Below are 27,018 nucleotides of genomic sequence, written 5' to 3'. Positions count from 1 at the left end.
CTGAGCAGAACCAAACATATACTAAATCTGTAACTCATCATAGTAGATTCACATACTTAAAATCAGCTCAATATATGAAGGAGTTTAGAAAAAAAATCTGCATAACTGCATGTTTGTTGAGGAATGACAGAATGACGAAATGATGGAATGACGGAATGAAGGATAAGGGTAAAACTATATGTCCCCGACCACTTTGTGGCAGGGCCATAAAAACTTTGATACTGATGACAGATGACTTGGACCAAGGAAAGCTTTGACCAAGTTAACTTTGGTTGTGAAAACCGGGCTTAAATCATCATTTGTTGCAAGTTTTGTTCAAACCAGCAAAGAACATTTCTAAAAATTTAATTATTGATATGATAAGACACCAAGTAATGGGAATATAAATCATCTGCCTCATACCCTATACTACAGAAACCTCTTCCCCCTTCGTTAGCAATTCAGACTCACATAAAATATAAGATGGGTTTTCTCAAATAAATTTTATTTATCAATTAGTTATACTATTATCATGCATCATGATACACAATACCCAAAAGAAACAAGACACAATCTGCTTCATCAAGTGTGTATAAATATCAAAGAAATAGATATACTGTAAGTTCAGAAATTATTGTGTGCATTTTTTATTGCGATTTTTGAAGAATGGACAAAAATGTTAGATTAATCATTGCAATTTCAGTAAAATCTGCCTACATATATACATATCAGATATCAGAATGCGAGTTCTTATTATTGCGATCATCATCAAGTCGCATTATTTGAATTAATAAAAACCTCGCAATAATTTCTTAATTTACAGTAACTAGTAATAATTAAGCTTTTGGCAACGGTTGTACATCAACTTCACAACTAAAAGGATGAAAATTAACTGCATCATGGGTAAGGTATCATCAGGAAGACATAACAATTATACAAAATATCGAACATTACTGAGGATTCTTTCTAATTTCATGGATACCAGTTCTCAGACTGGAAAAGGATTGGTTTTAAGATACATGTACCAAATTTTGATATCATTAGTTCCAATCAAAGTAACGTTTCTTTGTTTAATTATCAACTTGAGGCTTTCCACTGCTTACTAAACTTATAAAAAAAGGATAGAACTCCATAAAAAAAAAAGAATCATCAGTTTGTCTCAACTTTTAAAAAGGACATTCAAAAACATTACAATTCTTATACAAAATGAAAACTATGGTAAAAACTACAATAAAAAAGGTTTTAAAATACACGAATCAAATTCATTTATGAGGTGTACTCAACATATTCACTTGGTAATTAAAATAAACTAAATATCTTAACCTGTGCAAAAATTATTACATCACCAAAGAAATAGTTAACTGCATTTAATTCCTCATTATTAACCCCAAGCAGGTTTATTATATAAAGTTTCTTTTCTATGCAAATTATTTTTTTTATATATAAGTAGTATATATATTTTTTCCAAGGACAAGTACTTTTTTCCTTGGAAGGGAGATAACTAGTACAGTTATAATTTCATTATTTATCCATTAGAATATGTATCAGTGTATCATCTGTTTACTCATCCATCTTCAAATTTAATCCACAATTAAAGGATTATATGGACCTTTCCTAAACTTTCAAATAATCTTCAGTGTGTGTGTTGACATTGTGTATCATTATAAATTTCTTAAGGTTCTCTTATTGAAGAATGGATTTAAACATTTCTTACATCTTATTACTCATATTGAAGGATAGGATGGTTCAGCTGATATGATCATATATTTTGTAAGAGCAGATTCTGAACTTGCATCCATAAATCTTGCAATTTGGTCAATCTTCAACGGCTACATCAAGTTTAATTCATTCATTTTCTATTCAATCCTTTAAGAAAGAGCTAAAAGCATAAAAATGTCGGATCTCATTACGTAAATAAATATTTTGTACTGCATGTATATGCAAAATCTATCAATTTCCCCCACAAACTCATATTAAGGCTTGATATAACAAGACTTGACAATAAAAACAAATAAAATCACATAAAAACCACTAAAATCATATAAAACCAGATAAAACACAAATCTTGTTATAGCAAAGCTTTGAAAAGTATACAAAAAAGCTACAGGGGTGATATATTAGTATTTTAAAGCAGAATTTATTTTGAATTTGTGTTAATGTTATGAAAATTTTGTCATAATGAGATCCAACTATTAAAAACAAGATTAAAAACACTATAAAAATTATTCAAACCAACCTATCCTTCACATGATCAAATTGTTGTAAGAGATGCTTCCTTTCCAAGTTAATCAAAATATTTAGAAGGTCCATTCATTTCTATTGGGAACCCCAACATTTTATTATAATAAAAATGAAATACACACTGCCATCAGTTACAGTAGATAATCTGAAAGTTTTAATGAACACATTCCAAATTTTGGTTGATTATAAAGGGAATCACAGAAGCATAACTGTAGCGGGCCCCCTTCTTATGGCAGTCAGTGGGCCCCCCCTAATAAAAAGTTCTGGATCCGCCACTGTGTTGTCTGTTTGTTACATTATGAACTAGTACATTAAAAAATACAGCTCAGCATGCTGGTCTAGTACAAAGCAGGGTCTATATCCATATCACATTTTCATGTTCTCATCCTGAATATGCATTTAATTTGTAACTGGACATTAAACAGTTATCTTTCCATCCAATTAATCTTGGGTAGGGTAAAAAAGTGGATCTTTAAAAGTTGAGTACAATCTTCAAAAAGCAAACCTTAAAATATGTCCTTAAAATATAAATAATAATGAATGAGAAAAAACATAAAAATCAATCACATAAAAATGAAATAATAAAACAAAGCTGCAAAAAATTGTGTAATTATTTTCATTTGAGTGGCCTCAGATGCTGAATAATGCATTTATAATATATAAACAAAACCAATAAATAAAACTGACAGCCATTTAGTTGGATAGATGTACTGAAAGTGGAGTCAAACCCAACAACCTAACCAAACATTTTTATTCCAGTTCCAGTTGAATAAAAAAACAGGGGATCTTTTTATATATATTCCCTTTAGTGTTTGGCCATCAAAGTCCTACATTTATTGGTTTCTAACCTGCAAAATTCATTTCACAAAGCACTTGTAAGACTTACACGTACATAACTTAAAACATATATGTAAACTGATGAGTCTTATGGGTATTTTGTGAAATCATATGGCATACTGTTAAGACCCCTCAAATAAAAATAATTTCACAGTTTTATTTTTCATCAATCACAATACAATAAATGAATGCAAGTAAAAACAGTGAAAAAAATACTTATAATTTGGATAACTCAATACAGCAATAAAAAATCAAAATTTGTTAATTCATTTTTCTGCTTACAGGACTACTGTCTATGGATTCTATCAAAATTGAAAGCAACAGTTCATCCAATGGTTTGCAGGATTATTGTCTGAGGATTTAACCATACAAGGCAGCAACAGTAACACTTTCAACTGAAAAAGAAATAAAGTTAGATTTCAATTGTTAATTCTTAATATTAAAATAATATTAAAAGTGTATAATAAAAATTTGAGTGGCAATTTTCAATTAAATAAACAGATAAGTAAATTTATTGATTACTCCAAAATATATGATACTGTCGATTCAATTATTTTCGTGGGTACCAATATTGGTCGATTGAAGGAAGATTATATTGCAATTTGATTTCATGGTTTTGTACAAGTCTGCATACCAACTTATATAAAATCTGTACTTTCGTTGAATATTTAAAATCATGGTTAAAATTTAACCAAATCCACAAAAATTGGTATCCAATGAATAATAATAATGAATCCACAGTACTGATAATGTACAGCTAGAATAAAAATTAAAAATCTTAATTTAAATTTTCTGGACTCTACTATGACCAATTCAAAATACCTGAACAATCATTTGAAATATAGAACAAATGTGAAGCTGCAAACAAAATGAACTACCTTATTACATTGGTAGCAATGAATTACATTGATTTCCCAGTCAAATAAAAACCGATAATTTCACATGTGAAATAAACGTAGTTATTTCACTCTCTGACGTCATACAACAATATGCGTTGTCAAGATGTCGATAACGTCGGACCAAGACAAATTGTGAATGCGTAGAAAAAAGATATAGTTCCTTACATTTTCTACATTAATTTCATTAAAAAAAGCCCTGTGCCAATGTAATAAAAAGAATAACTAATCAAAGAATTCAAATATCGAAAAATATTCAACTCGTGACCGAACAACACTGATAATTAACTCATGCGCTATGCGCATTCGTGAATTAATGTGTTGTTCGGTCACTCGTTGAATATTTTTCTCTATTTGAATTCTTTGATTAGTTATTCTATAATCTTCATACATCTATAATTTTGTTTGATTGTTGTTTAATTGACTCTTGCTCTAATATTTTTTTTCGCAATAAATATTGGAATAAGGAAAAAATTCAAGACTGAATAAAAGGAAGTTATCATACATCTTTTTTATGACAGCACTGGTTTTATCCTAACATTAAAATGTAAGATTATCTCCCCTTCATTTCTCTTATTCAGGACCTGATTATAGGAAATGACAAGCAAGACAATATCATTGAATACAGATTCACTTCTAAAGTAAGGTAAAACATTTTATATGGAATCTATTCATTTTTGCGCCTGTCCCAATTCAGGAGCCTCTGGCCTTTGTTAGTCTTGTATCATTTTTAATTTTAGTTTCCTGTGTATAATTTGGAGTTTAGTATGACATCCATTATCACTGAACTAGTATACGTATTTGTTTAGGGGCAAGCTGAAGGACGCCTCCGGGTGCGGGAGTTTCTCGCTGCATTGAAGACCCATTGGTGGCCTTCGGCTGTTGTCTGCTCTATGGTCGGGTTGTTGTCTCTTTGACTCATTCCCCATTTCCATTCTCAATTTTATATAAATATTAAGGGGCAAAACATAACATAAACAAATTTAAGTTGCATATGTTGATGAATTAATTCTCACCTTAAAACATCTCTAATTACTATCCCAGCAAGTAACCCTACAGAAACTTGTGATGCTAACCTGGAAAAAAACAAAGTTAGTCAGTTATTCTAAATTTTTCCAAAAAAATCTCTATATCATCGTAATAAATTTAAAATAGAATTTGGATAACAAAAAAATGTCCTAAAAATAATATTTGGGATTCTAAATCATAAACTCTGATTTAAAATTTGCAATAAAAAAATCAACTTGTATTTCATCATACATGTATTGTATAATTAATTTTTTGGTACTTTTGAACTTTTATAATGTCAAATATTTTAAGAAATTTTTTGATGTCAAATACTACAAAATTAATCCAAAATAAAATAAGTGAACACGAATTCAAGCCAACTTATAATACATGAAATACTTTTCAAGAGCATTTGATGTCACTGCTCATGCGGACAGGAAAAAATATGCAATTTTCAAGTTATAAATAGGCTTAACTTTAGAACGGTGACTCACTGCCCAAATTCGAAATCATTCAGCGAGTTTTGGTTCTTAGCATTGTGTACGAGTTTCATTAAATCAAGATGAGACAAAATTAAGAGTGCAGAAATGAAAATGGGACGGACAGTCAAGGGTAACACTTAATGATCCCTTCGCCTATCAGCCGGGGCATAATAAAAAGCTTCAATACCTACCAACATGTTAACAGTATCCGATATCCAAATCTTACTCCCAACACCATGAAAATATTGTCATTGCAACAACCTAAAATAAAAATAAGTAAGAAATTATACTTGTTTTGCTGTGTTTTTTACAAAATTGTTGTCTACTGTGGATTCATTATTTGTGGGATACAATTTTTCGTTCTTTTCGGCTGTTAAGGTGAACCAAGAATTCAAATGTTCAACAAAGTACAAAATTTCTACAGGCTTGTATGCAGAATCAGACAAAATCATGAAATCAAATATCCATGAAAATACAATTTTTCTGCAATCCACGAAAATTGGTATCCATGAAAACAAATAAATCCCCAGCATTATCATCTTCAATATGTAAACTTGATACCAAAGGTAGAAAACAAATAAATACAAGTACCTTAAGGTAGATGGGGTATCTAAATTATAATCCATAGAATTTTTTAATAATTTGCCAAAATGTAGTTTATATCATGCTTTTTAAAAAAAAATAATAAAAAGAATGGGTTACGGGCCTTATTTTCACGCTACAGGTTGTGCAAAATTGACAGATTTTGTATAGATTATGCATGGAAAACCCAATTTTCTGCCATAAAACGAAAACTATACCATAGAATTTTGAGATAAAATATGAGAAGATAGCTCTAATAGTATGCTTTCAGATAAGAAAAAGAAAAAATGGGGTCACGGGACCCGTTTTCTTGCTACATAATAAAATAGGTAAATTCCTAACACATTCTATTGTAAAAGTAACTTTATCTGAATTATCTGCCCTTACATTTGAGTTGCCTCCCCTTATGTGGCAAAGTTGGAAAAAATAGAATCAAACAAAAGTATTCTGTTTTTCTGTAAAATACAACCATAAATATTATAAAATATGTCATTTTCTCAATTAAAATGAAAATTCTTACACATGAATTACCTAATACTCTCAAAATTTGCACCTTTTATTAAAGATCTAGACCGATTTTCTTGTATTTCAAAATCCAAGATGGAGGAAGACACCCTATCTACCTTAATACAAATGATCATGATTATGTTTCAAAACAAAAATATGTTAGGTAATGTAGATATTCTCAAAATCAAAACACGGATCGAAAAAACAATATTCTCAGAATCAAACACAGATAGAAAAAACACTTAAAGAAAATATTTGAAATGTTTATAATCATATTATTACCATAAATTTTGTGAAATATTTGAACTTACCACATATTTTTCTTGGTAAAGCCTCAGACTTGGTTAAGATTTAATTGACCATCTTCCTTTGAGTTGTTCTCCTGGCTGCCAAGGTGGCCGTCCTCATCTTATTGACAATTTATTTTTTTGTCCATTTGTTTTTCTAAATACAGTTATACATTAAAAAAATATCAGATGCACTTTTCAATAATAGCTTTTTTACCAAATCCCCTTAGTGACCCATGATTTCTCCCACCCTACAGATCTATTATCAAGACTTCTGTTTACATTTTTTATTTACAGAGCTCCAAATAATAGTTAATTTAAGTTAGTATACATCTGATATTTATACAAAATATAGCATAATTAAAATTAAAAAATAATTTGATAACAAAATTCAATACATTTCAATACCATAAATAGTACTCAAGATTTCATGAAAATGAGAAAATTTTCTTCTGACCATGGTGGCCAATCGCGCTTAAAGTGGTGTTAAACACCAATACTCAATCAATCTATTTTCACCAAGATATTCTTCAAATATGCATCTTGTAAAATATTCTTACAAATTTTTATTCCTCGTTACAAACTCAACATAAAAGACATAAAAGTTGGAAAAGAGATATGTTTCCCCAAAAAAATAATTTCAGTAAAACAACATTTGTTTATCTCTTATTTTTCCTAATTTTCTTTCTTTCTTTTTTTTTTTTTTTTTAAGATTCTCCATTCTTAACCTACTGGAAGTGTACTGACTAGACACATACCACTACTAATATATATAAAGTGGATCTTCAAATTAAATTGTAAACTTAAATTTTTAACCCTGGTATCTATGATGAAAGTATAGACATGCAATCGATTAACAATTTCACTCAAATTGACTCATTTTTAGATCTTATTTAGCTGTACACTTTTGCTTTAACATTTTCTCTCTATCTTCTTCAAACAAAATCAAAAAAGAAAAAATAGTTCTTCAAGGGCAATGATTCCTATTAGGGGTTAATTGACGATTCATCCATATTTATTGACTTATTCGTAGGTCATATTTAGTTGAACATCTTTACTATTGAAATGTTCTCTCCATTGACTATTTCCTAAATAAAAATGCAAAAAGGGTAAAAATCATCATTTAAAATCAACAACTCCTACAAAGGGTCGTTTGACAATTTCTGCCAAGTTGACTTTTTGTAGATCTTATTGTTTAGTTCATTTTTACTGTTTAAAACTCCACTGTGAAAGTATTCAAGATAACTAAAACCTCAAATTTTCGAATGATTTACATTTCTGGACAATTACTCCAATTTGGGTAGACCAATTTTCTGAAAATTTTGTTAAATATAAGCCTCAGCCTGCTGATCATTTTCACATTCTTCCAAAAAAAAAGATTAGTTAGAACACTAATTCTGTTGAACGATATCTGGCGTTATGATTAACAGGTACCCAATTTTCTATAAGTGCATATGAACGCTTATAGAAGCTGAATTTTGTCAACCCTAGAAAACCAGATTATCTCTTTGGGGATTCAGAAACCCAGGCAGATTTTTCTGATTGTGTTGGCGGCCAAACGGAAAAATCTCTCTGGTCCCAAAATCCCTGAAGGGATTATCTGATTCTCTAGGATTGACACAATTCAGTTTCTATAAATATTCATATGCACTCAACCAAAACAAAGTTCAGAAACCAAAATTTCACAGTGCTGATTTTCTGCTTGTAAACTAGATATGCCAATACTTCCATAATGTCCTGATTTTCAAATATATTAACAGGAGGCATCAGATTTAATGTCCCCATTCTGATCGGACTTGGCTGCATACTTGTACATCCTGCACAGGCCAGCCTGAGAATAGGGTTTTACTGCTGGTCAGATGACCAGGTGACCATATTTTTATTCCCCAGTCACCCTTGGGGTACAATTGAGCAATTTAAAGTAGATGTATGCTGGTCTTTAATTTAAGTAAATGACCCTTTGTTATCAGTGTGTACTACTAGAAAGTAACCATAACAATATTTATAACAGTATTTGGTCAAAGAAGCTCTGCAAGACAATAATGGACATGAGTAGAGCTATGAGTATTGCAATGGTACTTAGATGGAAAAAAGATTGGCAAGGGTTGTCCTGCTGGTCAGATGACCAGGTGAGCACATTTCTATTCCCCAGTCACCCTTGGGGTACAATTGAGCAATTTAAAGTACATGCATGCTGGTCTTTAATTAAAGTAAATGACCCTTTGTTATCAGTATGTACTACTAGAATGTGACCATAAAAATATTTATAAAAGTATTTGGTCAAAGAAGCTCTGCAAGACAAAAGAAATGTCAAGACAATAATGGACACCAGTAGAGCTATTAGAGTATTGCCATGGGGCTTAGATGGAAAAAAGATTAAAAACAAGAATGTGTCCATAGTACACGGATGCCCCACTCGCACTATCATTTTCTATGTTCAGTGGACCGTGAAATTAGGGTCAAAACTCTAATTTTAGCATTAAAATGAGAAAGATCATATCATAGGGAACATGTGTACTAAGTTTCAAGTTGATTGGACTTCAACTTCATCAAAAACTACCTTGCCCAAAAACTTTAACCTGAAGCGGGACAGGCGGATGGACAGACGAACGAAAGAATGGATGTACAGACCGAAAAACATAATGCCCATAAATGGGGCATAAAAAATAAAATTTCAGCTACAAGTTAACTTATTACTTCCAATCTTGTTGAAAATGGAGAATCTTTACACCTTTTTTTTTGGCAAAAGTTAATAAAAATTTCTCAAACATACACAAAAATCGTCTGAATAACATTCTTTAATGTTACAGTCATATCACACAATCATTTAATGCTGCCACAGTAAAATTTACCTGAAAAAGAAATGTACATTCTTAAACATAGATGTCAAAAGTATACAAGAATAAAAACAATATTTAATACAAAAGAATTATCAAAGTGATTTGTTGAAGTATATTTTTAAAATCCCAGATTTTATTGGCAAATAAAGATGAAAATACAAGTTATTGGATGCTGTCGGTCATATTTGTTTTGGATTCAATGTTTCATCCTATCAAGCAAAAGGTTTTCTCGTTTGAATTGTTTCACATTTTGTCCTGTTGGGGCCTTTTATAGCTTACTATACAGTACAGGTTTTGTTCATTGTTGGAAGGATGTACAGTGACCTATCCACATTGTTTGGTCTCTGGTTGATAGTTGACTCATTGGCAATCATACCACATCTCCTTATTTTTATTTTTTAGGGACATCTATAAATAAAAAAAATATAGAGAAAATAAGATTTCAGAAATTATAATTTTTTACTTTCCTTATTTATCTTGCTACCACCTTCCAGATTATATATACAATTATAACTTGGAGAAACAATAAAGTATTAGATCAACATTTGTGCATAAATAAAATTTAGGGGCATTTATATGCTCTTAGATGAATAGTTCATAAATCTTTGTATTGGTTCTTACCATAAAAAGTCAGCTTCAATGACCATTCACAGCCTCAATCCTTACAGACAAGCTGTGCTGCTAACCTGAAGTATAAAATGCTTAGTCATTCAAAGATTAGACAGCATTCCAACAAACCAACAAATTTTAACGTAATCAATTCAGATCCTTATTATTACTTATATAATGGTACTGATAAAAGAAAAGAGTAGACTTCTGACCAAACTATCATAAACCTTCAAGCCTAGAGGACATGCTTTTTACAAATATTTTTGATAATACATTTGTAATTTTTTTCTTCAAGACAGGAATAGCATACTGGTACCCACCTACATATTAGCTGTATTAGACCATCAAGTCTTATTCCCACACCATGAAAACATATGTTGCAGAAAGAACCTGAAAAGAAATTAAAATTGACACATTATATATTATTGACAAATTCATTTCTCTGTCAACCTAAAATTTGCTATCAACACCAGTTTGTTAATATGAGATGAAAAAACAAAAAAATAAGTCAGATTTATGATTTGAATTTCAACTAAACAAAAATCTCCATATTTTACAGAGTTGTCTCCCATTGAAAATTAAAAAAAATCTTGCTGTTAATTATACTAGTCTCCCTTGAAGTTTTATTCCTTTCTCGAGATTTACTATTGCTATTTTAATAGAACATCTTGTTTTTGTAACCTGGTATCTTAGAATATTTGCATGCAGAAAATGAGAAGTATGCTGTTTGTGGTCTTTTAAAACATGCACTTTTTATCAAACGTTCTAGAGAATGTAAACAAATTGTGTGGCTTTAATAAACTTGCCATATTATTTTCTTAGTATAGCCTCAGACTTTGTTGAAGATTTATTTAACCATCTTCCATGGAGCTGCTCTCCTGGCTCCCAAGGTGGCTGTCCTCATTTTATTATCAATCTATTTTGTGTCCATTTGTTTTAGACATAAAGTTATACATATAAAAAATATCAGATGCACTTTCAACTAATAACCTTTTTGAAAAATTTCACCAAATCATTTTTAGTGACCCATGATTTCTCCCACCCAACATATCTATTATCTAGAGCTCTGCTTACTTTTTTTCAATAACAGAGCTCTAAATATTTATAATATTTGATATTAGGTAGTATACATCTGATATTAAAAAAAAAACTATCACTGAGGGAATATCAAGTATGTGGAGTTTAACAGGGGTATAATAAATTACCTCCCTTTGACCTAAATTTCACCCTGTTAGGACTCCACATCCTTGCTATATTTAACAAAAGTACAAAAAATAGTATAATCAAAATTAAAAAATAATTCAATAACAAAAATCCAACACATTTCACCAAGATGTTCTTCAACTATTGTAAAATATTCTTTAAAATTTATTATGCTTGGTTACAAATTCAGCTAAAAATAACAAAAAAATTAGAAAAAATATAAATCTAACAATACATTTCAATAAAATAACAAGGTTTTTTTTCATTCTTTTTTTTAGATACTCCATTCTTAGCCTATTGGAAGTGTTTTAACTAGATAAGGACAAATATTGATATTTCTAAAGTAGGTCTTCAAGTAAAATAAGTCCGTTTCACGTCATTTTCAAAGTGCGAAGTACTTCATACCAAAAACCAGTTCCTTATCCATAAGAATGACAAAAATATGTGAAGACACTAATGGACATGAGTAGAGCTACCAAAATATTGCCATGGGGCTTTAATGGAAAAAAAAATAATGAAATTTTGAATTTCAAATACAAGTTAACCTATAACTTCCAATCTTGTTGAAAATGGAGAATCTTTGCACAATTCTTTTTTCTTTTTTTTTTTTTCTATGTAAAAAAATATTAACATTTTCTCAAACATACACAAAAATTGTCTGAATTACATTCTTTATTGGTACAGTTATACGTCACAATTATTTGATGCAGCCACAGAAAAAGTTACCTGAAACAGAAATAGAAATTCTTAAACATATTTGTCAAAACTATATCAAAATATAACCAATATTTAATGCAAAAGAAATAATAAAAAGGCATTACAATAATGATGCATATAACATTTCTTTTATTTGTTTCAAAGTAATTTGTTGCCATAAATTTTAAACTACTAGTCTTTATTAGGAAAATAAATGGGGAATGTGTCCATGGGACACAGGTGATGCACCAGCTTGCATATAATATTATAAAGGGACATAACTCAAGAACGGTAAAAAAGACGCTACCAAAATTCGTACTACATCTGAGCTTTGTGGTAATAAGCATTGTGTATAAGTTTCATAACATTTGGTTGAGGCAAACTTAAGTTAGAGAACAGAAACTAAAAATTCAGCAATTTTTCCATTTTAAAAGGGGCATAACTCTAGAACGGTAAAAGTGACACCACCATAATTCATACTTCATCTGTGTTTTGTGGTAATAAGCATAGTGTATAAGTGTCATAACATTAGGTTGAGGCAAACTAAAGTTAGAGAAGGGAAACCAATTTCGGGACTTACGGATGTACTGATGTACTATGGTAAACTTAATGCCGCCTGCGCTACGTCAAGGGCATAAAAAGGATGAAAAACAAGTCGTTGGTTGATGTCCCATATATTTGTTTTTTGTTTATTGTTTTATCATATATCTGTTCGTTTTCTCATTTGAATTGTTTCACAATTTGTCATGTTGGGGCCTTTTATATCTTATTATACAGTATAGATTTTGCTCATTTTTGAAAGCTGCCTACATCCATGTCATTTGGTCTCTGGTTGATAAATAAAATTGAGAGTGGAAATGGGGAATATGTCAAAGAGACAACAACCCGACCAAAGAGCAGACAACAGCCGAAGTCCACCAATGGGTCTTCAATGCAGCAAGAAAATCCCGCACCCGGAGGTGGTCCTCAGCTGGCCCCTAAATAAAATTGTGTGCTAGTTAAGTGAAAATGGACGTCACACTAAACTCCAAAACATAAATCAACTAAAATTTAAAAACATACTAGACTAACAAAGGCCAGAGGCTCCTGACTTGGGACAGGCGCAAAAATGTGGCGGGGTTAAACATGTTTTGTGAGATCTCAACCCTCCCCCTATACCTCTAGCCAATGTAGAATAAAGAAACACATAGCAATACACTAGGTAAAACTCAGTTTAAAAGAAGTCCGAGTCAAATGTCTCTTTGGCAATCATACCATATCTCTTTATTTTTATATATAGGGACTATTTAAGATAACAAAAAACAGATTTTTCCTAAATTAAAGTTTTCCAATTCTTTATTTAGCTCCTTCCAGATCATATATACAATTATAACTTAAGAAAAACATTAAAATGTAAGGTGTGGTTCTTACCATAAAAGTCAGCTCCAATGACCATTCCCAGCCTCAATCCTTAAGGACAAGCTGTGATGCTAACCTGAAATAAAAAATTCCAAGTTATTCAAAATTGTTTAAAAGGATCACTGTTGTCATACTGTGTTGGTATACTGTATCTTTATTATATAGAAATGGGTTATATATACTGTATATGTAGTACATGTAAAGAACATATCAATAAGACAGCAATCCAACAACCTTCTATATAATCAATTCAGATCCTTAAATCTACTCATAAAACTGATAAAAGAAAAGAGTAGATTTCTTACCAAACTCGTATAAACCATCAAGGTTATAGCACATAATATTTTTTATATCAATTTGTTACTTTCTTAACATAGAATAACATACTGGTACCTACCTACATATTAGCTGTTTTAGACCACCAAGTCTTATTCCCAAACCATTGAAACATGTGACAGAAAGAACCTAAATAGAAATAAAAATTGACACATTATATAACAATTTTACAAATCCATTTTTCTGTCAACCTAAAATTAACTAAATATTGTTCTGATTTCTTACATGTACACAATAATATAACATTTGAATTTCAACTACACAAAAATCAAGTGCATATTTAACAAGGAGTTGTCTCCCAATGGTTAAGAAAATCTTGCTGTTAATTGTAATAGTCTCCCCTTGAAGTTAATTTACTATTGCTATGATAATAGAAACCCTTGTTCATGTACTTGGTATTTTGAAATAATAAAATTGTAAATAAATTAGTCAAAGGTGTTTTTCATGCAGAAAATAAGAATGCTTTTTGTCTAAATATCCTCTTTTTATCAAATATATCTAGAGAATGTATAGAAATTGTTTGGCTCAAATAAACTTGCCTCATTATTTTCTAATTAGAGCCTCAGACTTGTTTGAAGATTTATTTAACCATCTTCCATGGAGCTTCTCTGCTGGCTGCCAAGGTGGCTGTACTCATCTTCTTGTCAATCTATTTTTGTCCATTTGTTTTTCAAAAATAAAATTATGTATATACAAAATATCAGATGCACTTTCAACTAAGAACCTTTTTGAAAAATTTCACCAAATCATTTTTAGTTACCCATGATTTCTCCCACCCTACATATCTATTATCTAGAGCTCTGCTTACAATTATTTTTTCAATTACAGAGCTCTAAATAATAGTCAATATTAGCTAGTATACATCTGATATTTAAAAAAAAAGTTATACAAACATAAATATCCAAGTAAAATAAAAGCTAGCACTGAGGGAGGTTAACAGGGGTATAATAAATTACCTCCCTTTGACATAACTTTCACCCTGTTAAGACTCCACATCCTTGCTACATTGAACAAAAATACCAAAAAAAGATCAATAAACATTAAAAAATAATTTAATAACAAAAATCCAACACATTTCAATAATATAATAAGTACATTTTGTACTAGAATCTCACCTCTGTGGCAGAGTGGTCCAAGTAGTTCAACTACTGTATCACTAGCCTGTATCTATAAATTCATGAAACTCAAAAAAATACATTGCAATAAATAACATTCTTTTTTGTTTTCTTTTGTTTTCAATTTTTTTCTTTTTCTTTTTTTCTCTTTTTCTTTTTAGAATCTCCATTCTTAACCTTTTGAAAGTGTTTTGACTAGATATGAACCATTATTAATATACTGGTATCTAAAGTAAATCTTACAGTAAAATGGGTCAGTTTCACTACATTTTCAAAGTACAAAATTTCAAATACAATTTAACCTACAACTTTCAATCCTGTTAAAAATGGAGGACCTTTACAATATTTTTTTTTTTTTTTTTTTTTTTTTGGCGAAAAATTATAAACATTTTCTCAAACATACACAAAAATTGTCTGTTTTACATTTTTTTTTTAATAGTTATACCACACAATTATTTTATGCAGCCACAGTGAAAGTTACCTGAAAAAGAAATATACATTCGTAAACATATCTGTCAAAACTATATGAAAATTGAAACAATATTTAATGCAAAAGAATAATTAACTGGACATTACAATTATGATGCATATAATATTTCTTTTACTTTTTTTTTAAAGATATTTGTTGACCTGAATTTTAAACTACCATTCCTTATCAGGAAAAAAAGATGAAAAACAAGTTGCTGGTTAATGTCTGACTTATTTTTTTTTTTTTCCCTTCTTTGTTTTATCATAAATCAGGCTGTTGCTTTTGACGTTTGAATTGTTTCACATTTAGTAATGTTTGTGACTTTTATAGCTAACTGTACAGTATAGGTTTTGCTCATTGTTGAATACTACACAGTGACCTTTAGCTGCTTACATCCATATCATTTGGTCTCTGGTTGGTAGTTGTCTCATTGCATTCACACCACATCTCTTTATTTTTATATATGGAGATAACAAAAACTAGAAATAAGATTTCCTACATTAAAATTTTTGACTTCCCTTATTTATCGTAATACCTGCTTCCAGATTATATATTCAATTATAACTAAAAGAAAACATTAAAATTCAAGATCTACATCTGTGCATAATAAAAATCTTGAGTATTTACATTTTCTTGGATGAATAGGTCATAAGTCTACGTATTGGTTCTTACCATAAAAGTCAGCTCCAATGACCATTCCCAGCCTCAATCCTAAGACAAGCTGTGATGCTAACCTGAAATATAAAATGCTTAGTCATTCAAAATTGTTTAAAAGGATCAATGTTGGTATACTGTATGAATATTGAATAGAAATAGTCTATAAATGTGTAATAGATATTGAAAACATATGGATAAGACAGCAATCCATCAACACAACCAACTTTTACATAATCAATTTGAATCTTTAAATCTACTCATATAATATTACTGGTGAACCAAAAGAGATTTCTGACCAAATGCGTATAAACTTTCAAGCCTAGAAGAGCACCATATCTTTTATAATACATTGGTTATTTTTTAACATGGAATAACATACTGGTACCTACCTACATATTAGCTGTTTTAGACCACCAAGTCTTATTCCCACACCATGAAAACATGTCACAGAAAGAACCCTGAAAAGAAATAAAAATTGACACATATAATTTTTACAAATCCATTTTTCTGTCAACCTAAAATTAACTAAATATTGTTCTGATTTCTTACATGTACAGAATAATATAACACCAACACCATTTTATAAAATTAGTATAAAAGATGGAAAAACAGTCAATTTAATGATTTGAATTTCAACTACACAAAAATCAAGTGCATATTTAACAATGAGTTGTCTCCCATTGGTTAAGAAAATCTTGCTGTTAATTGTAATAGTCTCCCCTTGAAGTTAATTTACTATTGCTATTTTAATAGAAGCTCTTGTACATGTACTTTGGTATTTTGAAATAATAAAATTGTAAATAAATAAGTCAATGGTGTTTTTCATGCAAAAAATAAGAATGCTTTTTGTCTAAATATCCTCTTTTTATCAAATATATCTAGAGAATGTATAGAAATTGTTTGGCTCAAATAAACTTGCCTTATTATTTTCTAATTAGAGCCTCAGACTTGGTTGAAGATTTATTTAACCATCTTCCATGGAGCTACTCTGCTGGCTGCCAAGGTGGCTGTCCTCATCTTCTTGTCAATCTATTTTTGTCCATTTGTTTTTTCGAAATAAAATTATGTATATAAAAAATATCAGATGCACTTTCAACTAAGATCCTTCTTGAAAATATCACCAAATCATTTTTAGTTACCCATGATTTCTCCCACCCTACATATCTATTATCTAGAGCTCTGCTTACATTTTTTTTTTTAATTACAGAGCTCTAAATAATAGTCAATATTAGCTAGTATACATCTGATATTTAAAAAAAAAAAGTTATACAAACGTAAATATCCAAGTTAAATAAAAACTAGCACTGAGGGAGGTTAACAGGGGTATAATAAATTACCTCCCTTTGACATAACTTTCACCCTGTTAAGACTCCACATCCTTGCTACAATGAACAAAAATACCAAAAAAAGAATAATCAACATTAAAAAATAATTTAATAACAAAAATCCAACACATTTCAATAATATAATAAGTACATTTTGTACATGTACTAAAATCTAACCTCTGTGGCAGAGTGGTCCAAGTAGTTCAACTACTGTATCACTAGCCTGTATCTCTAAATTCGGGAAACTCAAAAAAATACATTGCAATAAATAACATTCTTTTTTGTTTTCTTTTGTTTTCATTTTTTTTCTTTTTTCTTTTTAGAATCTCCATTCTTAACCTACTGAAAGTGTTTTGACTAGATATGAACCATTATTAATATACTGGTATCTAAAGTAGATCTTACAGTAAAATGGGTCAATTTCACTACATTTTCAAAGTACAAAATTTCAAATACAATTTAACCTACAACTCCCAATCCTGTTAAAAATGGAGAACCTTTACAATATTTTTTTTTTTTTTTTTTTTTTTCTTTTGGCAAAAAATTATAAACATTTTCTCAAACATACACAAAAATTGTCTGAATTACATTTTTTTTGTAGTTATACCACACAAGCATTTTATGCAGCCACAGTAAAAGTTACCTGAAAAAGAAATATACATTCTTAAACATATCTGTCAAAACTATATGAAAATTGAAACAATATTTAATGCAAAAGAATAATTAACTGGACATTACAATTATGACACATATAATATTTCTTTTACTTTTTTTTAAAGATATTTGTTGACCTGAATTTTAAACTACCATTCTTTATCAGGAAAGAAGGATGAAAAAGAAGTTGTTGGTTAATGGCCGACTTATTTTTTTTTCCTTCATTGTTTTATCATAAATCAGGCTGTTGCTTTTGATATTTGAATTGTTTCACATTTTGTAATGTTTGTGACTTTTATAGCTAACTGTACAGTATAGGTTTTTCTCATTGTTGAATACCACACAGTGACCTTTAGCTGGTTACATCCATATCATTTGGTCTCTGGTTGGTAGTTGTCTCATTGCAATCACACCACATCTCTTTATTTTTATATATGGAGATAACATAAAATGTTAACACAGAGATATGTCTTGCCTATTTGTTATTTTGATAATGCAAATGTTGAAATTAAAATAGCAATACTTTAACATGTAAGTTATGCAAATATTCAAAGACAATGAACCATGACTGAAGGTACAGGGCTAAACAATCTCCATGGAAATGAGATGTGCCAATGCTAATACAACTGCAAACCAAATACCATTGACTTTTCATAAGTCATTCCCTTTAAACAAAACCTAAACACAAACATTAACTTGTAAACTATGTAAAAGTTTCAAAGTCAATGAACCATAATTAGGGGGTGGGGTTATATAATCTCCATGGAAATGAAACTTGCAAATGCCAATACATTTGCAAACCGAATATCATTGACTTAACATTAGCAGTTCATCTTGAACTGACCTAATAACAAACCAATACATGTAAACTAAGCAAAAGTTTCAAAGTCAATAGACCATGACTGAGGGGTAAGGACCAAATATTCTCCATGGAAATGAGATGTGCTAATGCTTATAAAACTGCATACCAATTATCACTGACCTACCACTAACAGTTACCCTTAAACTGACCTAATCACAAACTAATACATGTAAACTAAGCAAAGCTTCAAAGTCAATAGACCTTGACTGAGGGGGCCGGGCTAAATAATTTCCATGGTAATGAGATGTGCCAATGTTAATACAACTGCATACCAAATATCATTGAACTACCACTTGTGGTTCCCCATAAACTGACCTAATCACAAACTAATACATGTAAACTAAGCAAAGTTTCAAAGTCAATAGACCTTGACTGAGGGGGCGGGGCCAAATAATCTCCATGGTAATGAGATGTGCCAATAATAATACAACTGCATACCAAATATCATTGACCTACCAATAGTAGGTCACCATGAACTAGACCTAATCACAAACTAATACATTGTTGATGCCGCCACCGCCGCCGGAAACAGCATACCTATGTCTCGCTTTTTGACTCCTTCAAGGCTAGACAAAAAAACAGAAATAAGATTTCCTAAATTAAAAGTTTTGACTTCCCTTATTTATCTAAATACCTCCTTCAAGATTATATATTCAATTATAACTAAATAAAACATTTAAATTCAAGATCTACATTTGTGCATAATAAAAATCTTGAGTATTTACATTCTCTTGGATGAATAGGTCATAAGTCTACATATTGGTTCTTACCATAAATTTCAGCTCCAATGACCATTCCCAGCCTCAATCCTAAGACAAGCTGTGATGCTAACCTAAAATATAAAATGCTTAGTCATTCAAAATTGTTTAAAAGGATCAATGTTGGTATACTGTATGAATATTGAATAGAAATAGTCTATAAATGTGTAATAGATATTGAAAACATATGGATAAGACAGCAATCCATCAACACAACCAACTTTTACATAATCAATTTATATCTTTAAATCTACTCATATAATATTACTGGTGAACCAAAAGAGATGATTTCGGACCAAATGCGTATAAACTTTCAAGCCTAGAAGAGCACAATATCTTTTATAATACATTGGTTATTTTTTAACATGGAATAACATACTGGTACCTACCTACATATTAGCTGTATTAGACCACCAAGCCTTATTCCCACACCATGGAAACATGTCACAGAAAGAACCCTAAAAAGAAATAAAAATTTGACACATTATATAATTTTACAAATCCATTTTTCTGTCAACATAAAATTAACTAAATATTGTTCTGATTTCTTACATGTACACAATAATATAACATCAACACCATTTTATAAAATTAATATAAAAGATGGAAAAACGGTCAATTTAATGATTTGAATTTCAACTACACAAAAATCGAGTGCATATTTAACAATGAATTGTCTCCCATTGGTTAAGAAAATCTTGCTGTTAATTGTAATAGTCTCCCCTTGAAGTTAATTTACTATTGCTATTTTAATAGAAACCCTTGTTCATGTACTTGGTATTTTGAAATAATAAAATTGTAAATGAATTAGTCAATGGTGTTTTTTCATGCAGAAAATAAGAATGCTTTTTGTCTAAATATCCTCTTTTTATCAAATATATCTAGAGAATGTATAGAAATTGTTTGGCTCAAATAAACTTGCCTCATTATTTTCTAATTAGAGCCTCAGACTTGTTTGAAGATTTATTTAACCATCTTCCATGGAGCTACTCTGCTGGCTGCAAAGGTGGGTGTACTCATCTTCTTGTCAATCTATTTTTGTCCATTTGTTTTTCGAAATAAAAGTATGTATATAAAAAATATCAGATGCACTTTCAACTAAGAACCTTTTTGAAAAATAACACCAAATCATTTTTAGTTACCCATGATTTCTCCCACCCTACATATCTATTATATAGAGCTCTGCTTACAATTTTTTTTTTAATTACAGAGCTCTAAATAATAGTCAATATTAGCTAGTATACATCTGATATTTAAAAAAAAAGTTATACAAACATAAATATCCAAGTAAAATAAAAGCTAGCACTGAGGGAGGTTAACAGGGGTATAATAAATTACCTCCCTTTGACATAACTTTCACCCTGTTAAGACTCCACATCCTTGCTACATTGAACAAAATTACCAAAAAAAGATTAATAAACATTAAAAAATAATTCAATAACAAAAATCCAACACATTTCAATAATATAATAAGTACATTTTTGTACTAAAATCTCACCTCTGTGGCAGAGTGGTCCAAGTAGTTCAACTACTGTATCACTAGCCTGTATCTATAAATTCGTGAAAATCAAAAAAATACATTGCAATAAATAACATTTTTTGTTTTCATTTTTTTCTTTTTCTTTTTTTCTCTTTTTCTTTTTAGAATCTCCATTCTTAACCTACTGAAAGTGTTTTGACTAGATATGAACCATTATTAATATACTGGTATCTAAAGTAGATCTTACAGTAAAATGGGTCAGTTTCACTACATTTTTCAAAGTACAAAATTTCAAATACAATTTAATCTACAACTCCCAATCCTGTTAAAAATGGAGAACCTTTACATATTTTTTTTTTTTTTTTTTTTTTTGGCAAAAAAATATACACATTTTCTTAAACATACACAAAAATTGTCTGAATTACATTTTTTTTTTATAGTTATACCACACAATCATTTTATGCAGCCACAGTAAAAGTTACCTGAAAAAGAAATATACATTCGTAAACATATCTGTCAAAACTATATGAAAATTGAAACAATATTTAAAGCAAAAGAATAATTAACTGGACATTACAATTATGATGCATATAATATTTCTTTTACTTTTCTTTTTAAAGATATTTTGTTGACCTGAATTTTAAACTACCATTCTTTATCAGGAAAAAAAGATAAAAAACAAGTTGTTGGTTAATGTCTGACATATTTTTTTTTTCCTTCATTGTTTTATCATAAATCAGGCTGTTGCTTTTGACGTTTCAATTGTTTCACATTTTGTTATGTTTGTGACTTTTATAGCCAACTGTACAGTATAGGTTTTGCTCATTGTTGAATACCATACAGTGACCTTTAGCTGCTTACATCCATATCATTTGGTCTCTGGTTAGTAGTTGACTCATTGAAATCCCACCACATCTCTTTATTTTTATATATGGAGATAACAAAAACCAGAAATAAGATTTCCTAAATTATAAGTTTTGACTTCCCTTATTTATCTAAATACCTCCTTCCAGATTATATATTCAATTATAACTAAATAAAACATTTTAATTCAAGATCTACATTTGTGCATAATAAAAATCTTGAGCATTTACATTTTCTTGGATGAATAGCTCATAAGTCTACGTATTGGTTCTTACCATAAATTTCAGCTCCAATGACCATTCCCAGCCTCAATCCTAAGACAAGCTGTGATGCTAACCTGAAATATAAAATGCTTAGTCATTCAAAATTGTTTAAAAGGATCAATGTTGGTATACTGTATGAATATTGAATAAAAAATAGTCTATAAATGTGTAATAGATATTGAAAACATATGGATAAGACAGCAATCCATCAACACAACCAACTTTTACATAATCAATTTGAATCTTTAAATCTACTCATATAATATTACTGGTGAACCAAAAGAGAAGATTTCTGACCAAACTTGTATAAACTTTCAAGTCTAGAAGAGCACGATATCTTTTATAATACATTGGTTATTTTTTTAACATGGAATAACATACTGGTGCCTACCTACATATTAGCTGTTTTAGACCACCAAGTCTTATTCCCACACCATGAAAACATGTCACAGAAAGAACCTAAAAAGTAATAAAAATTGGTTTTAAAAGTGTACGATTTGAATTTCAACAGCACAAAAATCATTTGCATATTTAACATAAAGTTACCATTGAATAATAAAATTTTGCTGTTAATTGTACTTGTCTCCCTTGAAGTTAAATTTACTATTGCTGGTATCTTAAAATAATAAACTGGTCAGTTAATTAGTCGATGGTGTTTTGAATGCAGAAAATGAGGGTGCTACTCGACTTAATGTGCTCTTTTTTATCAATTTTTCTGAGAATGTATAGAAATTGCTTGGCCTTAATAATCTTGCCTTTTTATTTTCTTGTTAAAGCCTCAGACTTGGTTGGAAGATTTAATCAACCATCTTCCTTGGAGCTGCTCTCCAGGCTGCTGTTATATGATTTTTATCATAGTTTTTCATGCTAATCAGTTCACTGAATCCATGTTATCCAATTAATAAAATGTCCTTTGTATCCATAGTTTTCAATGAAATATACATTTGTCACTAGAATGTTCCAAGGCATCTCAATATTTTTGTTTTCCAATCATTCTCGATGTTAAATACAAACAATTTATTAAATTCAGTCATAAAATTTTGTAAACTACCAGATGTGCTTTTAAACAGGTAACCTGTACTTTAAAAATTTACAGAATGTTTTCAGTACCCCCACAATTTCTTCCACCCATTAAAAGTTTTATTTAGATTTATGTTTACATTTTTTTTAGAGCTCTAAATAGCTTATATATCAGTTAAAAGACATTTGATATGTAAATACTTATAAAATGTAATAAAAAAAGACGGTATAGCCTAACATGAGGCCCCTCATGGGGGTGTCCAAGTGATCACATAATCACATTTTTTTGCCAATATAATGACATAATCATGAATTATTTTTTTTAAACAAGATAATCAAATAATCAAAAATACAGTCCTAGATAATCAAATAATCAAATAATCATGAAATATTTGGTCTGGTAATCAAATAATCACTATAAAAACAGCCAAGTAATCACATAATCAAAAACCCCATGAGGAGGCTCTAACATCTATTAATCACCAACATTTTTTAATATTTTGAAGCATAGTTTAAAAGAATACCTCTTCCTTTAAGGTTTACTTCTCGTGTACATATGTGTGAATGTGTGCTCAATTCTCATGGTAAAGTAGCCATGTATATTCCAAAAATTGATAAAGCCTCAAATGGCTGAGTTGTGTGCAGTTCTTATAAAATGGAGAATGGTCTATACTGAAATTTAAAATTATTGAAATGAAAAGTGTAAAAACAGGGGATGACAATCAACCTCAATAGATTTGCAAACTCTCTGAAGTTCCAAAGATATGGGTAAAAAAACTACCATTTTTTTTTTTAATTTTTAGATGAAAAATTACTAAATTTCCAAGTCGGGGAAAAATAGGAAAAAAATAACCAAACAAATCCATAGTGCCGAGTGTACAACTTAAATATTTGTGTGATCATTGTGTGAAGTTTCAAAGACAAAGATTGAAAACTGCAGGAGTTAATTACACACTATTGGTACTGTCTTAGTAAATTTTGATAAAAAAATTATTAATATAAAAATAAGGAGATGTGGTATGATTGCTTGGCAATGAGACAACTATTCACCAAAGTTCACAAATTTTAGAATTTTTAGGGTGTGGTATGATTGCTTGGCAATGAGACAACTATTCACCAAAGTTCACAAATTTTAGAATTTTTAGAAAAATGGGGAAAAATTCCTCAAGCAAATCCATAATAATAATAATACCATAATAGCAGATTCGCAACTTTTGTGCGATCTTTCTGTTAAGTTTCGGTGGTACATTTTGAAGAAACACTGACATAAAAATATACAAATATGCTGCAAAATGGTTCTATGAAGTAAGAAATCTATGAATTTAAAAATCTAGTAAGAAAAATTGCAAACTGTAAGAAATGATAAAAATACTGATTCTTTATATAATAAAAATAATTTTCAAAATTCAAATTGCACGTGATACTTTTAATAAATTTTGTTTTATAAACTATAATACTTGAAAAATATAATACAATGTACCAAAATTTACAATTCAAAAAGTGATGATTTTGTTCCCAAATTATGTTTGATAGCATATTGATGGTGATATCAAAATTCATCTTTCACAAGACTTGTTCCAATGACTTCTGTTGGAAAAGAAGGAAAATCACTGATATCTTGACATTGATAGAGACTGACACGATGTAACTCTAGGGAACCACTGGTTCCTTTAAAGGATAACAGTCAAAACAGAACCAGCTGCAGTCAATATATATACTTACAAGACAAAGCTCATTCTTGCTATTGGGAAAAAAAAAGAATATTCCCAGTTAAATCTGAAATAAACTTCATTAAGTGAAATCCCCGAAGTCTGGAACAGGGTCCAATTTAAATCTTAAAACTGCTTGATTAATAGAACTGATTGCATGCAATTCTTAAAAAAATGTTGGGAATCTTTAAAAGGATCTCAATTATAATGGAAGCAGTTCCATTAATATGCATAACTATGGACTATGGGAAATTCTTTGAAAAAAATTGAAAACAACACGTTTAATAATTTCATGCGTCCGAAGTGCTTTTCTGGATTTACCTTCATCAGGAACGCTCAAAGCCAAACATTTGAAATCCTTGGGATGTATAAGTACCGAAACAGTTGAAGAGCTATATGACAAAAATACTTAAAACAAATAGCCAAATCCATCTAAGGTCAACTTTGCCTGAGGGAGTTGAAACCTTAGTTTCTTTATAATTTCAAAATTTATAAACAGGCAATTTTAGAAAACTAATGAGGCAAATGTGGGATCCCTGCTAAGAGTAAATCTTGCAGATTCCTCTTGGACTGGCCATGAGTTTCAAAATGGATTAAACTAAAAATAACTGCAGTTAAGTATTAAAAATTATGTTTTACTCATTTTTCTATATAGTATTTCATGATGGCAAGTGCTTTACCTATATTATAATTACCAAATACCCATCATTGCAAAATATTTTGCAATGTTATTTGAAAAAGATAAAATAGTTTGATTCTGTTGCAATTCATAAAATAGGATACAGTTAAGATCAATCTAATACCTATTTCAATAAAAGATCTGAATTGTATAAAATGAACTTCATATTTCAACAAACTAATGACAATTCAAATAGTAAATGCACATTCATTTGAAAATTTTTGTGTGGTACAATCATGTACACAAGATGAAAAGATATAAATGGACCAGTATTCAGCTTCTTTTTTTGTGATCTTGAAATGATCTTGCTGACTCTCATTACTTTTGATTACATTGTTTCAAGAATTTTATTAGATAGACAAAAAAAAATATATATGGTTTGATATCATTTAATTTATTGATCACAGAATGGCTTGGGGAGTTAAAAAGAGAAATATTTTATTAAACAGGAAAATTTTAAAAAGAAAAGCTTAAATTTTACAAAACTTTTCTACAAATCATGATGAGCAATTTTTAAATGGATATTAACAAATAAAATTAATACATTAATACAAATTGTCAATTAGGCTTTGATAATAATATGCAAAATAGTTACTTATGATTTTAGTCAAATCTGCCGCCAAACGGGCACAGAAGACAAAGAAAATTGCCTGTTTCCAAAACTAATTTTTAGAATCTTGAAATCACAATTTGAAGCAGAGTTATCACCATAGAACATTTCTAGCTTTATGATGGAACTCGATTATGAGCATGTTGTAAGCAAAAATAGAATACTGTGGATTCATTATTATTCACGTGTTACTCATTTTTTGTGGATTCAGGTAAACAATAAATTTAAAGGGGCACCAGCTACGAGATATATAAAAAATCTTATATATATATATATATGATTTTTTTTTGTTCAATCATTAATGAAAGTGAAATAGTGAAATAATTATTCGCTTTTAGCCGCCAGTATGGTTCAATTTTGTCAAAATAAGCTAAGAAACATTGATGATGAATTATTCACTTGCAAGTGAATAATTCGACCTCATTGAATCCGTATTCATGTGAACTTCAATTTAACCCCTCAGCTAGAGATGGATAACATGTGAATTGTATGTGTAAAGTTATTTAAAGGAAAAGAATGTCAACATTGAAAGTGAAACAAAGGTAAATCATTTGATTGACTGATCTGATCCACAAAAAATCATTCTTATACAGATAAAAGCGATGATAAACATATATTTTTAATCTATAATATGAAATTAAACAGACCTAGA

General features: G+C 29.7%; 3 long non-coding RNA genes across 9 annotated transcripts; all 3 read right to left on the bottom strand.

Moving 5' to 3' along the window:
• Positions 1-516: 516 nt before the first annotated feature.
• Positions 517-9,660, bottom strand: LOC127735217 (uncharacterized). The gene is made up of 4 exons (XR_007998197.1): positions 6,844-9,660; positions 5,635-5,704; positions 4,970-5,029; positions 517-3,452 (listed from the first exon to the last, which is right to left on the bottom strand). It is a non-coding gene; the product is annotated as an uncharacterized LOC127735217 (long non-coding RNA).
• A 1,754-nt stretch (positions 9,661-11,414) lies between these two features.
• LOC127735221 (uncharacterized) lies at positions 11,415-14,032 on the bottom strand. Its single transcript, XR_007998200.1, has 3 exons — positions 13,963-14,032; positions 13,578-13,641; positions 11,415-12,197 (listed from the first exon to the last, which is right to left on the bottom strand). It is a non-coding gene; the product is annotated as an uncharacterized LOC127735221 (long non-coding RNA).
• A 745-nt stretch (positions 14,033-14,777) lies between these two features.
• On the bottom strand, positions 14,778-22,916 carry LOC127735213 (uncharacterized). Of its 7 annotated transcripts, none has more exons than XR_007998190.1 (4): positions 22,740-22,916; positions 22,361-22,422; positions 21,403-21,703; positions 14,778-15,193 (listed from the first exon to the last, which is right to left on the bottom strand). It is a non-coding gene; the product is annotated as an uncharacterized LOC127735213 (long non-coding RNA). The 7 variants fall into 7 exon arrangements; XR_007998187.1 differs by lacking the exon at positions 21,403-21,703 and adding an exon at positions 17,807-18,110; XR_007998189.1 differs by lacking the exon at positions 21,403-21,703 and adding an exon at positions 17,932-18,110 and having other exon boundaries at positions 14,778-15,318.
• Positions 22,917-27,018: the final 4,102 nt, after the last annotated feature.

Source organism: Mytilus californianus, unplaced genomic scaffold, assembly GCF_021869535.1.
Source record: "Mytilus californianus isolate M0D057914Y unplaced genomic scaffold, xbMytCali1.0.p SCAF_3, whole genome shotgun sequence".
NCBI lineage: Eukaryota > Metazoa > Mollusca > Bivalvia > Mytilida > Mytilidae > Mytilus > Mytilus californianus.
The sequence above is the reverse complement of the archived record's forward strand: the minus strand, read 5'-3'. Positions and strand labels throughout refer to the sequence as shown.